This window comes from Musca domestica, unplaced genomic scaffold (genome assembly GCF_030504385.1).
Source record: "Musca domestica strain aabys unplaced genomic scaffold, Musca_domestica.polishedcontigs.V.1.1 5, whole genome shotgun sequence".
In the NCBI taxonomy this organism is placed as follows: Eukaryota; Metazoa; Arthropoda; class Insecta; order Diptera; family Muscidae; genus Musca; species Musca domestica.
In genome coordinates, this window is record NW_026712346.1 from 24,803,573 (window position 1) to 24,815,650 (window position 12,078).

General features: G+C 35.6%; 1 protein-coding gene and 1 pseudogene across 1 annotated transcript in view; one reads left to right on the forward strand and one right to left on the reverse strand.

Moving 5' to 3' along the window:
• The window catches only part of LOC101888412 (semaphorin-1A), a 620,253-nt gene that overhangs the window by 253,984 nt on the left and 354,191 nt on the right, over positions 1 to 12,078 (reverse strand). The window lies entirely within an intron of this gene.
• LOC101888579 (arylphorin subunit A4-like) lies at positions 4,497 to 6,954 on the forward strand (annotated as a pseudogene).

Consider the following 12,078-nt stretch of genomic DNA (forward strand, 5'->3'; position numbering starts at 1 on the left):
GGAACGGGAACTGAGTCAAAATAAAAAGCAAATTAAGCACTGCTTGAGAAATGTGAGATGGCGACAAACAAGAAAAAGAAAACTAATGAAAATAATGGTTTTGTGGGGAAAATAAAATATAAAAATATTAATTTGGGATTGTATGAAAAATTCATTTATTTTCTATTAAATATTTTTTATTGTGTACCAAATGGTAGAAATCTAAAACCTTAAACATATATTAATTGAATTCAAAATTGTTCTGGCAACATTTAAAATATCGCGAATCAGGAAATATCGTTATAAGTATGTCATCCCATTATTGCTCGTGCATCTATTGCTCTGATCCCGAAATTGCAATAATCTAACAGGTTTTTATTATTTTGCTTACAAATAAAATAACAGACTAATGCTAAGGGTACATACGATTTTCGATTCAACAACTAACCGACTTTTGGTGTTAAAATCAACATATGCCCATAGTGAAGTCTAGTTTTATACTCACCGCCTTGAAAAGGAGGGTATATTTACTTTGTCATTCCCTAAATTTGTTTGTTGAAATCACGATACAGTCCACATTCTTTGACGTAGAGCTTCAAAATTTGGCAGAACAATTTTTATTGTATCTGGGATGGTTGGTATGGAAAATGTGATATAACAGTCCATGTTTTAGTATAGTCCCCATACAACGTTACATCCCGATATTCCGTATTTTAATGATTTTTGCTACATTTTTCCACGGATTTGTCCAAAAATTTGTATTTTTAGTTCGTAATGGGTTCTAGCTCTATGACGGAACATAGTATGTAGAAGTCCACGGTTTCGTATAGCTACGATATACTTTGATGATGGCAAAACCATCATGTAGATTATAATGGGTTCTGTGGCACGAAATTACGCACGAAATTGTTTCAAATTTGGTATTAAGAGAGATTTGGAAGATGGCAATCTTTAAGGTTTAAAATTATCTATAGAGGTTCCCCCTTTTGGTATTGCCCCATAAAACGGACTTACTCACTTTATGGTTTTTGAAAAGTTTATCAACTTTGTCCAAACGGTGTTACTGGTATTTGTAGTTTAAAGTGGAACACATTTGAATTCAGATTATTCTTCTATATCTATAAAATAGGAAAACGTTTGTATGTTTGTTTGTTTGTTTGTAATTTATGGACTCGAAAACCGCTGAATAGATTTTCCTGAAAATTTCCATTTATACTGCACCATCGCCTGAAAGTAACATAGGCTATATACATTTTTTAATTTCCACTTGGAACTGGAGATATAGCATCAGAATCGGAGGTACCTCCCAAAAATTTAGATTTTATATGAAGATACAGTCTCGGTTCAGATTTGGATATAGCTCCCATATATATTTTCGACCGATTTCGTTCATTTGATGCCTCAAACACAATATGAATGTTCGATTCCAATGAAATTTGGATTGTGTGACGGAATTTAATCCGAAAATAAGTTTGTCAAATTATATTGAAATCGGTTCAGATTTGGATATAGCTCCCATATATATATATATATATATTTGGCCTATTTCAAGCATTTGATGCACCAAACACGCTATGTATACCCAATTTCAATGAAATTTGAAACGTGTGATAGATTTTATCTAAAAAATTGATTTCCCAAATTATATTGAAATCGGTTCAGATTTGGATATAGCTCCCATATACATTTCGGCCAATTTCATGTATTTGGTGGACCAAACACGATATGTATTTCCAATCGTAATGAAATTTAAAATAAGTAACGGAATTGGGAGCCAAAATTAATTTGTCAAATTAAATTGAAATCGGTTAAGATTTGGATATATATTTTCGATCGATTTCATGTATTTGATGCACCAAACACGCTATGTATCTCTAATTTCAAAGAAATTTGGAATGTGTAGCGGAAATTAAAACAAATATACATTTGTCAAATTATATTAAAATCGGTTCAGATTTGGATATAGCTGCCATATATATTTTCCGCCGATTTCACATATTTGATGCACAAAACACGATACGTATTTCCGATTCCAATGAAATTCGGCATGGGTGGCTAAATTTGGTACAAAAATAAATTTGACAAATTATATTCAAATACGCTCAGATTTGATTATAGCTCCTATATATATACTCAGCCGATTTCACATATTTGATGCACCCAAAGCGAGAGAGACAAAATCTGGCACCAGAAAAAATTGCCAAATTATATTGAAATCAGTTGAGGTTTGGATATAGCTAACATATATATTTCGGCCGATTTCATACATGTTATGCACCAAACACGATATATAAGACCGATTCCAACGAAATTCAGAATGTGTGGCGGAATTTGGTTACAATAATAAATGTGACAAATTAATTGGAAATTAGTTAAGATTTGGATATAGCTCCCATATATGTATTATCGGCCGATTTCACATATTTGACGCACCAATTTCAATGAAATATGAAAGGTGTGACGGAGTTTGGTGTAAAAGTAATTTCTTTAAAATTATATTTAAATCGGATCAGATTGGGATATGATTTTAATAAGAACCATTGACCCACAACGCCTTAGGCTAACATTAAAAAACAACATAACAATTGATTTGAAATACGCTTATTAGGGCGAAGTATGTTGCTATCTCAAATTCACTAATTGCAATAGAAATGCCACTCAACTTCAAAAGATTGCAGTTTACTGCACGCTTGGTATTTGCTATGAAATAAATAAATCCGAAGGACAAACCCTTCGTGTATGTATGTCATGTTACTGATTTTCTAATGGTTTTGGTTATTTACGCATTAAAGTAGTGCAATATTTTTTTATTAATTTAATTTTTAAATTTGTTTTTTTTTTAACCAACATATATTCGTAAATAAAATTTTGAATGCATATAAAATCAAAAGGGGTAGCGAAGCGCACCGGGTTCAGTTAGTTTTTATATAAAAATGTTTTCTTTACCCAAAGGTGGAGGGTATTAAAAGTTCGGCCTGGCCGAACATAATGTTTTTTACTTGTTACATTATTAATCGGCTAAATATAGCTACTTCTTCGTTAGACATATCATTGTCAAAAGTATTGGTTAATGTTAAACGACTGCTAAATATGGGTTAGGACATTGTATTGTAAATATAGTATATCCATATAGTTCAGCTCATGTGATTGAAATAGTTCGTTTTTTTTTTTTTTTTTTTTTTTTTTTTTTTTTTTGTAGTTGGTTGTAGAAGGAGATAGGTTACCAGAAGGATTGGACCGAATTTTAATTTTAATTTTATTTTTAACTAATGTTAGATAACTAATGTTCGAGACTTATCGTTAGCACCCGCCAGCCAGAGATACCGACGAGCGTATAAACCTAGATTGACCTGAAACGGAGAGTCCTATAAAAATTTAAGTTTTGATGTTTATTTTTCCTTTAAATTTTTGTTTTAAGAAAAGGATAACAAAACAAAAGTATTTAGCACAGAGGAGTCACATTTTTAGTAACATGAATAACATGCTGAAGCGGATTCGTAATCATTCGGTCACTAATCTTAATTTAGTAAACTCGTTTGACTGATCCACTTCATACGCTCTTTCCAATGAATTGTTCAATAGAACTAGTTCATTCTTGAAATATACAACACCATTAGGAAATATTTATTTGATAATAATTTATTTTTTACTAGGAAGTAGTATTTTTGAACAATGGAAGAAGGTACAATGCACCCGTCATTATATGACAAATTTTACGGACGGCTCTTTTGACATATTTGACGTGTACAGCTTAGATGGGACGTATTTCGTTAAATAAAGGATGATTGTTAGATATTATCATTTTTAAAACAGCTCACGAAGATTTCGTGTTTTATTGTCAAAATGCAAGATCTTCGTACTTGCATGACTTGTCGTTTCAACACCAACACAGCCTAAAAATGGACTTACTGTGAGGTGAGTTTGGTGAACTTTTTATTTCAGGTTGTAGATCCGTCAATTGTCCGCCTAGATTCCTTTAAACTAGCCAAACACATTGGAAGACAAAATTGAAGCATTTATTCGTGATATACCAGCCGAAATGTTGGAAAGAGTATGACAAAATTGGACTAGCGGATGGACTATTTGAGACGCAGTCTCGGTAAACTTTAACATAAAAAAATCTTTAAACTTTAAACTATATGGAGCGTACTAATAACTCATAAAAAGGTTTCAGACATATTTCTATATTTTACGTGTTCAATGTCTTTCCATAGCTCTTAAAAAATCACCCTTTGGCAGTTTTTAGCTTTAATTTCCAAACAACAATTCCACAGTCTTTTTTATTTTTAGTTTGGCGTTGTTTATATTTCATTAAAATTCAAACAACAGATGCCAAAGTAGCAATGAGATTATGGAATTAGAGGAGCAGTCCCAATAATTAGACCAAGTGATAATGCGCTTAAGAAATAATAAAAATAAAAAAAAAACAATATTATCGCGGGGTCAAAATGTCCATTTTAATGCTCGAAAGTTTATCAAAAAATTGCTGAACATGGTCTGTCAGTAAAATCAAAATCAAAACCCTGCATTCGCAAATAAACCATTCGAGGGAAGACAATCTCTGAACAACAGAATGTTTAAAAATTAAATTTTTAGATCAAAAACTCAATATGAAATTAATTTTTGTTCTCTTGTTCATTTTTGGTCTAATTGCTGCGGCAGTCAGTGAAAATAAAAATGAAACAAAATACGCCGATCCAGATTTTTTACTTAAACAAAAATTTCTGCTAGAAATTGTTTATCGTGTTGAGGATCCTTTAATGTTCGAGGAATACATTAAATTGGGCAAAACTTTCAATTACAATGAGGATGACTACACGGTAAGTAATGGTATGACAACGTAAAAGAATCATGAATAATCATATCAACGTTTTCATTTTTTTACAACAGTTCCCTGAACACCACAGTGAATATATGAAGAAATTCTACAATGCCTACAAATATGGTGTTACTTTGCCCAAAGGCGAATACTTCGGCTCCCTGGCCTACACGCACTTCGAGCAGATGTATGGATTATTTGAATTCTTCTACTATGCCAAGAACTGGGAAGTTTTCCAACGTAATGTCTGCTGGGCCCGTTTGTATGCCAACGAAGGCATGTTTGTTCAAGCATTGACCTTGGCTGTTATCCACCGCGATGACTTCGAAGGCCTAATGTTGCCTCACATATATGAAATTTTTCCTCAACACTTCTTCAATGACAGATTCATTTATAAGGCTGAGAAGTTTGACTACGATGTCTGGAGTAAATACGTAATGTACGAAAAGAAATACAAGGACTTCCTTTACGAGGATAAATCCAAAAAACAGAAGCAGTTCAATAGCAAAGATTACTTTTACACAAAAGACTGGACATTTTGGAAATGGTGGAAACTCATGGGTATGAGTGAAGATTGGTACAGTACTGCGTACTTTATGTTACACGACAGCATGCGCATGTTTGTCGATAACTCGATCTACACTGATGTCATGTTTAATATGAAAATGGTGTACATGCCTGTTGGCTTTACTCGTGATACCCCCTATTTCTTCAACAAGGAATCTGCATTGTCTTATTTTACGGAGGATGTGGAATGGAACTCATTTTGGTATTATTTTAACATGGACTACTTCCCATATCTGAATGGCACAGAATTTGGCCTGAAGAAGGATCGTCGTGGCGAATACTATTTCTATGTGGTCCGTCAAATGCTTGCCCGTTACTATATGGAACGGTTGTCGCATGGTTCCGGAGAGATTCCGAAATTCAATTTTTTCACTAAAATTCAATACGGTTATATATATATGCGTCGGTTATTCCTACCGCAAGAATTATTACGAATATGGAAGCAATGAGAACCCTGATTATATGTACAACATTCTGAATTTCTTCAGACGTGTGGATACAATTATTACTCAAGGATATTTTAAGACCCACGAGGGCAAGGAGATTGATATGCGGAAGCCTGAATCCATTGCATACCTCGGCGATATGATGCAAGGCAACACTGACAATTATGACAAATATTTCGCCACCTTGTGGTGCATGTATGCCCATATGTATCTGGCCAATATTGAAGACGGCGATTTGTATGTACAACCAAATATCTTCCTAAACTACGAAACAATGATGCGAGATCCCATGTTTTACATGGTCTACAAGAAAATCACCGATGTCTTTGACAAATTCTATGATCACATTGAACCCTACACCTACGAGGATTTGCATTTCCCTGGTGTTGTCATTGAAAACGTAAATGTCAGTAAATTGATTACTTTCTTTGACTTATTCGATTTTGACGTAACAAATTTGCTGAATGACAAGATGCTCTTTGTGGATGGCCAATTCCAGTGGGACAAGACTTTATTGGCCCGTCAAATGGTACTTAGTCACCGTGACTTTGATTTCGAGTACAGCATTAAATCACGAAAAGAAGAGAGGGTTGTAATACGAGCATTCTTGGGACCAAAATATGATGAGTTTGGTCGAATCATTTCTTTGAATGAAAATCGTGAAAATTTTGTAGAAATTGATAGTTTTATCTATGAATTGAAAACTGGGGTCAATTCCATAAAGCGCAGTTCAAAGGACATCACATGGACGTCAGATGATAGCCTTACATACACTGAACTATACCAATTGGTAACGATGGCTTACGAAGGTAAACACAAATTAGCCTTAAATAATTTTAAGCCCCATAGTTCCTTTCCCAATCGTTTGTTGTTGCCACGTGGTTGGGAGAAGGGCATGCCTATGCAATTCCTTTTCTATGTATATCCCTCCCGTACTACATCCCATAAACCGCTCTCCAGCAACTTCAGCAGCGGCAGACGCCACATTGATGAAAAACCCTATGGTTTTCCCTTGGATCGCCGAATTAATGAATTCGAATTTTTTGATTTCTTTGTACCCAATATGTTGCTTAAGGATGTTAAAATTTATCATGAATATGTTCTTTAACTGTAAATAAATATTAACAATAAAATTTAAATATATGACAAAAACAAAACAGTGCTATTTGTTTCAGACTTCTCTTATTTTATTCAAGTGTGTCTTTTTCGAGTCGAGCTTGCTGGGAAAAATCAAAAACCAAGATGTATTATTAAGCGGCGCTTTATTTTAGGCATATTTAGTATATTCTCGGTAATGCATTTGAGAAATTTATACCAGAAAAAGACCGCCTCGTTAGATATCTTAAGGTGCAAGTACATAAAAAGCTTCAAGTCATGGCTAGGCATATTAATGTCAAATTATAATGGAAAATGACGGCAGGATTTTAGTGCGGCGCTGTAAACCCCTTATGAAATGTCACAAAATATGGCTAGCTATGCCTTCAAGCTTCTTATGCACTTACACCTTTACTTCATATTTTTAAAATTGCCGTGTTTATGCAGTTTTATTTTCTAACTAAAGTTTTTTCTTTTCTTGCAATTTAACTAAAGAGGTAGAACTGGTATTTAAGTAAAACCGGATATATAGTTTATCTATTCTTCTAGTAATGGTTTATCATACGAAAAAATTCCTAGGTAGTTAACAAGTAACAGTTTATGTAAATGCATTTATAATAAAGAAAAGTCATAAAAAACTAGCAGCAGGGTTGGCTGTACAACATAAATAGAAAGGAATATAATAACGGCATGTTATGATTTGTAATTTGATATAAATGAAAGCTTTTGTACCGCTTTTAAGTCTGAATAGAAACTGTTTGCTGGGTTACAAAATTAACATACAATTTGATATTGTGCGAAAAAATAAAACCACGAAAACATAACCTAATATATAGTTTTTAAATTGATATTTGTAGAGCTCCAGGTGTTACAGCTTGGAGTTTGACATAAACCTACCAAACAGTGTGTAGAGTTTACAAATCACATAAATACTTTAAACCATGCTAAATCTTGCACAAACAAAAATTAGCACTGATATCTGGTGACCTCGTTGCAAATAATTATCTATGTTGTTAATCCTTTTCGGGTGTTCAAATTTCATTCTATAATTTAAAATACGTTTTCTCGAATCTGATTTTTATTGAGATTTTTTACTCTTGAGCGATATGTCAAAATTGAAAATATACATACACAAATCTACATTCCAAACGGCTGATGTAATAAGAATATATAGTTATGTGCATAACTTGGGCATCTTATCGAACATTTCGTCATTTGCATGGGAAATTCCAAAAAATGTTGTCAAATGGTTCAATAATCTGAAACTAATGGAAGTAAGTATTTCGTAAGATTGCTTTGGCATAGTTTGAAATTAAAATTAAATTTCGAATCAAGATAATTTGGTTAGAGTGTAAATACTGATGTTACTCTATAAAGTCTTGCATGATACAATAAATGCAAGTAGTAGCAAAACCCAGATGACTCTACAGTTATACTAGTGTCAAATTCGATATGACACGATTTAATTCAATCTTTAAACCTTTCCACCACGCACAAATCATTTGTTTGGTCCAAGGACGATTTGTTATACAGGGTAAGATGAACTTCAGACTACTGTCATTTTTAAGCCACTCATCCGACAGCCGTTAAAATTATTATTGTTTACAAGCGTAAAACAACATTTTGGTGAAAATTTTCCAGAAAAAAGTTATTCGTGATGGAATTCTAGCGTGATGGTGTGATTTCTTTATATTTGGCTGGAAAACCACAAGTGGCTATCGTTAGAGCACTCCAGCATTTAAATGTGAATAAATCTTTTGTGTCTCGTACCATCGCTTGTTACCGTGATACTGGTAGCGTAGCCCGACGTCGAGGAAGTGGACGGAAGAAACACACGTCGCAGAGGCCGAAAAAATGGCTCGGAGTAAAGTCATTGAAATTCAGAGTGTGACGGTTGCATTGACCGTTTGAAGGCCATAATACGTGCCAAAGGTGACCAATACGAACAAATCTAAACCTTTTCCAAAATTTGATGCTATTTCCGACATTTTTTGCTTTCATTTAATAAAATTAAAAAAAAATTAAAATTGTGGCGTTTAACTTTGTTGTAGTTTTTTTATCTCACCCTGTATATACCGCAGATATGCCATTTTATTAAAATAAATTATTATTTAAAATATTAACCCTTTATTGAGGAGATACCGAAGGAATGAACTGATATTATCTACTTCTAAATATTTGTAATTATGTGAAATTTTTGAAAATGTTGGATATTTGAGGTCCGTTACGATAAATTCCGAATTTAACTAGAGCCACGAATTTAACAGAGAAAATAACATAGCTATGTTAACTTAACAGAGCTACATAAAAATTGTTTTTTCCTTAATATTTTTGATTTTTAATTACTTATCGTATAAAAACGCTAACAAAATGTATTATATAATCATAATTAAATTATATTCCAAATATCGTAAGGCAACATACACCTATTAACTCGTAGCACAATACTATGTGCCAGGACAAGTATACACCAAACTGTGCCTTCCAGGACAATTCTGCGGCATGGGTATCTACGGAAAGCTTATGAAGTCTACTATCCATTGGCATTAACAAAATTATAGGAAGGTCCGGCCAGTTCCGAGGTATATGGTCATTTCTGGAGGTATCCTTGGAACAGGACAACTCCATTGGCCAATATGCCTTCCAGGACAATTCTGCCGGCACAATATGGGTATCTACGGAAAGCTTATGAAGTCTACTATCCATTGGCATTAACAAAATTATAGGAAGGTCCGGCCAGTTCCGAGGTATATGGTCATTTCTGGAGGTATCCTTGGAACAGGATAACTCCATTGGCCAATATGCCTTCCAGGACAATTCTGCCGGCACAATATGGGTATCTACGGAAAGCTTATGAAGTCTACTATCCATTGGCATTAAGAAAAAATATGCGGAAAAAAATTGTTGGGATCTGGATTTGAACCCGGACCACTGTCAGCAAAGTGAGTGGGTGTGTTACATCACACACACACAGATTCTAAGGTATTTGGGCATTTCGGACGAATTTTTTTTTAAGTATAAATTCAATACAAAATGTACGTACAGTCAGTTAGATGTTGACGGAACAATTTGGTCATTAGAGAAAAGTGTCCCGACCCGGAATTGAACCCGGACCCGGCAGAATTGTCCTGGAAGGCATATTGGCCAATGGAGTTATCCTGTTCCAAGGATACCTCCAGAAATGACCATATACCTCGGAACTGGCCGGACCTTCCTATAATTTTGTTAATGCCAATGGATAGTAGACTTCATAAGCTTTCCGTAGATACCCATATTGTGCCGGCAGAATTGTCCTGGAAGGCATATTGGCCAATGGAGTTATCCTGTTCCAAGGATACCTCCAAAAAAGACCATATACCTCGGAACTGGCCGGACCTTCCTATAATTTTGTTAATGCCAATGGATAGTAGACTTCATAAGCTTTCCGTAGATACCCATATTGTGCCGGCAGAATTGTCCTGGAAGGCATATTGGCCAATGGAGTTATCCTGTTCCAAGGATACCTCCAGAAATGACCATATACCTCGGAACTGGCCGGACCTTCCTATAATTTTGTTAATGCCAATGGATAGTAGACTTCATAAGCTTTCCGTAGATACCCATATTGTGCCGGCAGAATTGTCCTGGAAGGCATATTGGCCAATGGAGTTATCCTGTTCCAAGGATACCTCCAGAAATGACCATATACCTCGGAACTGGCCGGACCTTCCTATAATTTTGTTAATGCCAATGGATAGTAGACTTCATAAGCTTTCCGTAGATACCCATATTGTGCCGGCAGAATTGTCCTGGAAGGCATATTGGCCAATGGAGTTATCCTGTTCCAAGGATACCTCCAGAAATGACCATATACCTCGGAACTGGCCGGACCTTCCTATAATTTTGTTAATGCCAATGGATAGTAGACTTCATAGGCTTTCCGTAGATACCCATATTGTGCCGGCAGAATTGTCCTGGAAGGCATATTGGCCAATGGAGTTATCCTGTTCCAAGGATACCTCCAGAAATGACCATATACCTCGGAACTGGCCGGACCTTCCTATAATTTTGTTAATGCCAATGGATAGTAGACTTCATAAGCTTTCCGTAGATACCCATATTGTGCCGGCAGAATTGTCCTGGAAGGCATATTGGCCAATGGAGTTATCCTGTTCCAAGGATACCTCCAGAAATGACCATATACCTCGGAACTGGCCGGACCTTCCTATAATTTTGTTAATGCCAATGGATAGTAGACTTCATAAGCTTTCCGTAGATACCCATATTGTGCCGGCAGAATTGTCCTGGAAGGCATATTGGCCAATGGAGTTATCCTGTTCCAAGGATACCTCCAGAAATGACCATATACCTCGGAACTGGCCGGACCTTCCTATAAATTTGTTAATGCCAATGGATAGTAGACTTCATAGGCTTTCCGTAGATACCCATATTGTGCCGGCAGAATTGTCCTGGAAGGCATATTGGCCAATGGAGTTATCCTGTTCCAAGGATACCTCCAGAAATGACCATATACCTCGGAACTGGCCGGACCTTCCTATAATTTTGTTAACGCCAATGGATAGTAGACTTCATAAGCTTTCCGTAGATACCCATATTGTGCCGGCAGAATTGTCCTGGAAGGCATATTGGCCAATGGAGTTATCCTGTTCCAAGGATACCTCCAGAAATGACCATATACCTCGGAACTGGCCGGACCTTCCTATAATTTTGTTAATGCCAATGGATAGTAGACTTCATAAGCTTTCCGTAGATACCCATATTGTGCCGGCAGAATTGTCCTGGAAGGCATATTGGCCAATGGAGTTATCCTGTTCCAAGGATACCTCCAAAAAAGACCATATACCTCGGAACTGGCCGGACCTTCCTATAATTTTGTTAATGCCAATGGATAGTAGACTTCATAAGCTTTCCGTAGATACCCATATTGTGCCGGCAGAATTGTCCTGGAAGGCATATTGGCCAATGGAGTTATCCTGTTCCAAGGATACCTCCAGAAATGACCATATACCTCGGAACTGGCCGGACCTTCCTATAATTTTGTTAATGCCAATGGATAGTAGACTTCATAAGCTTTCCGTAGATACCCATATTGTGCCGGCAGAATTGTCCTGGAAGGCACAGTTTGGTGTAAACTTGTCCTGGCACATAGTATTGTGCTACGAGTTAATAGGT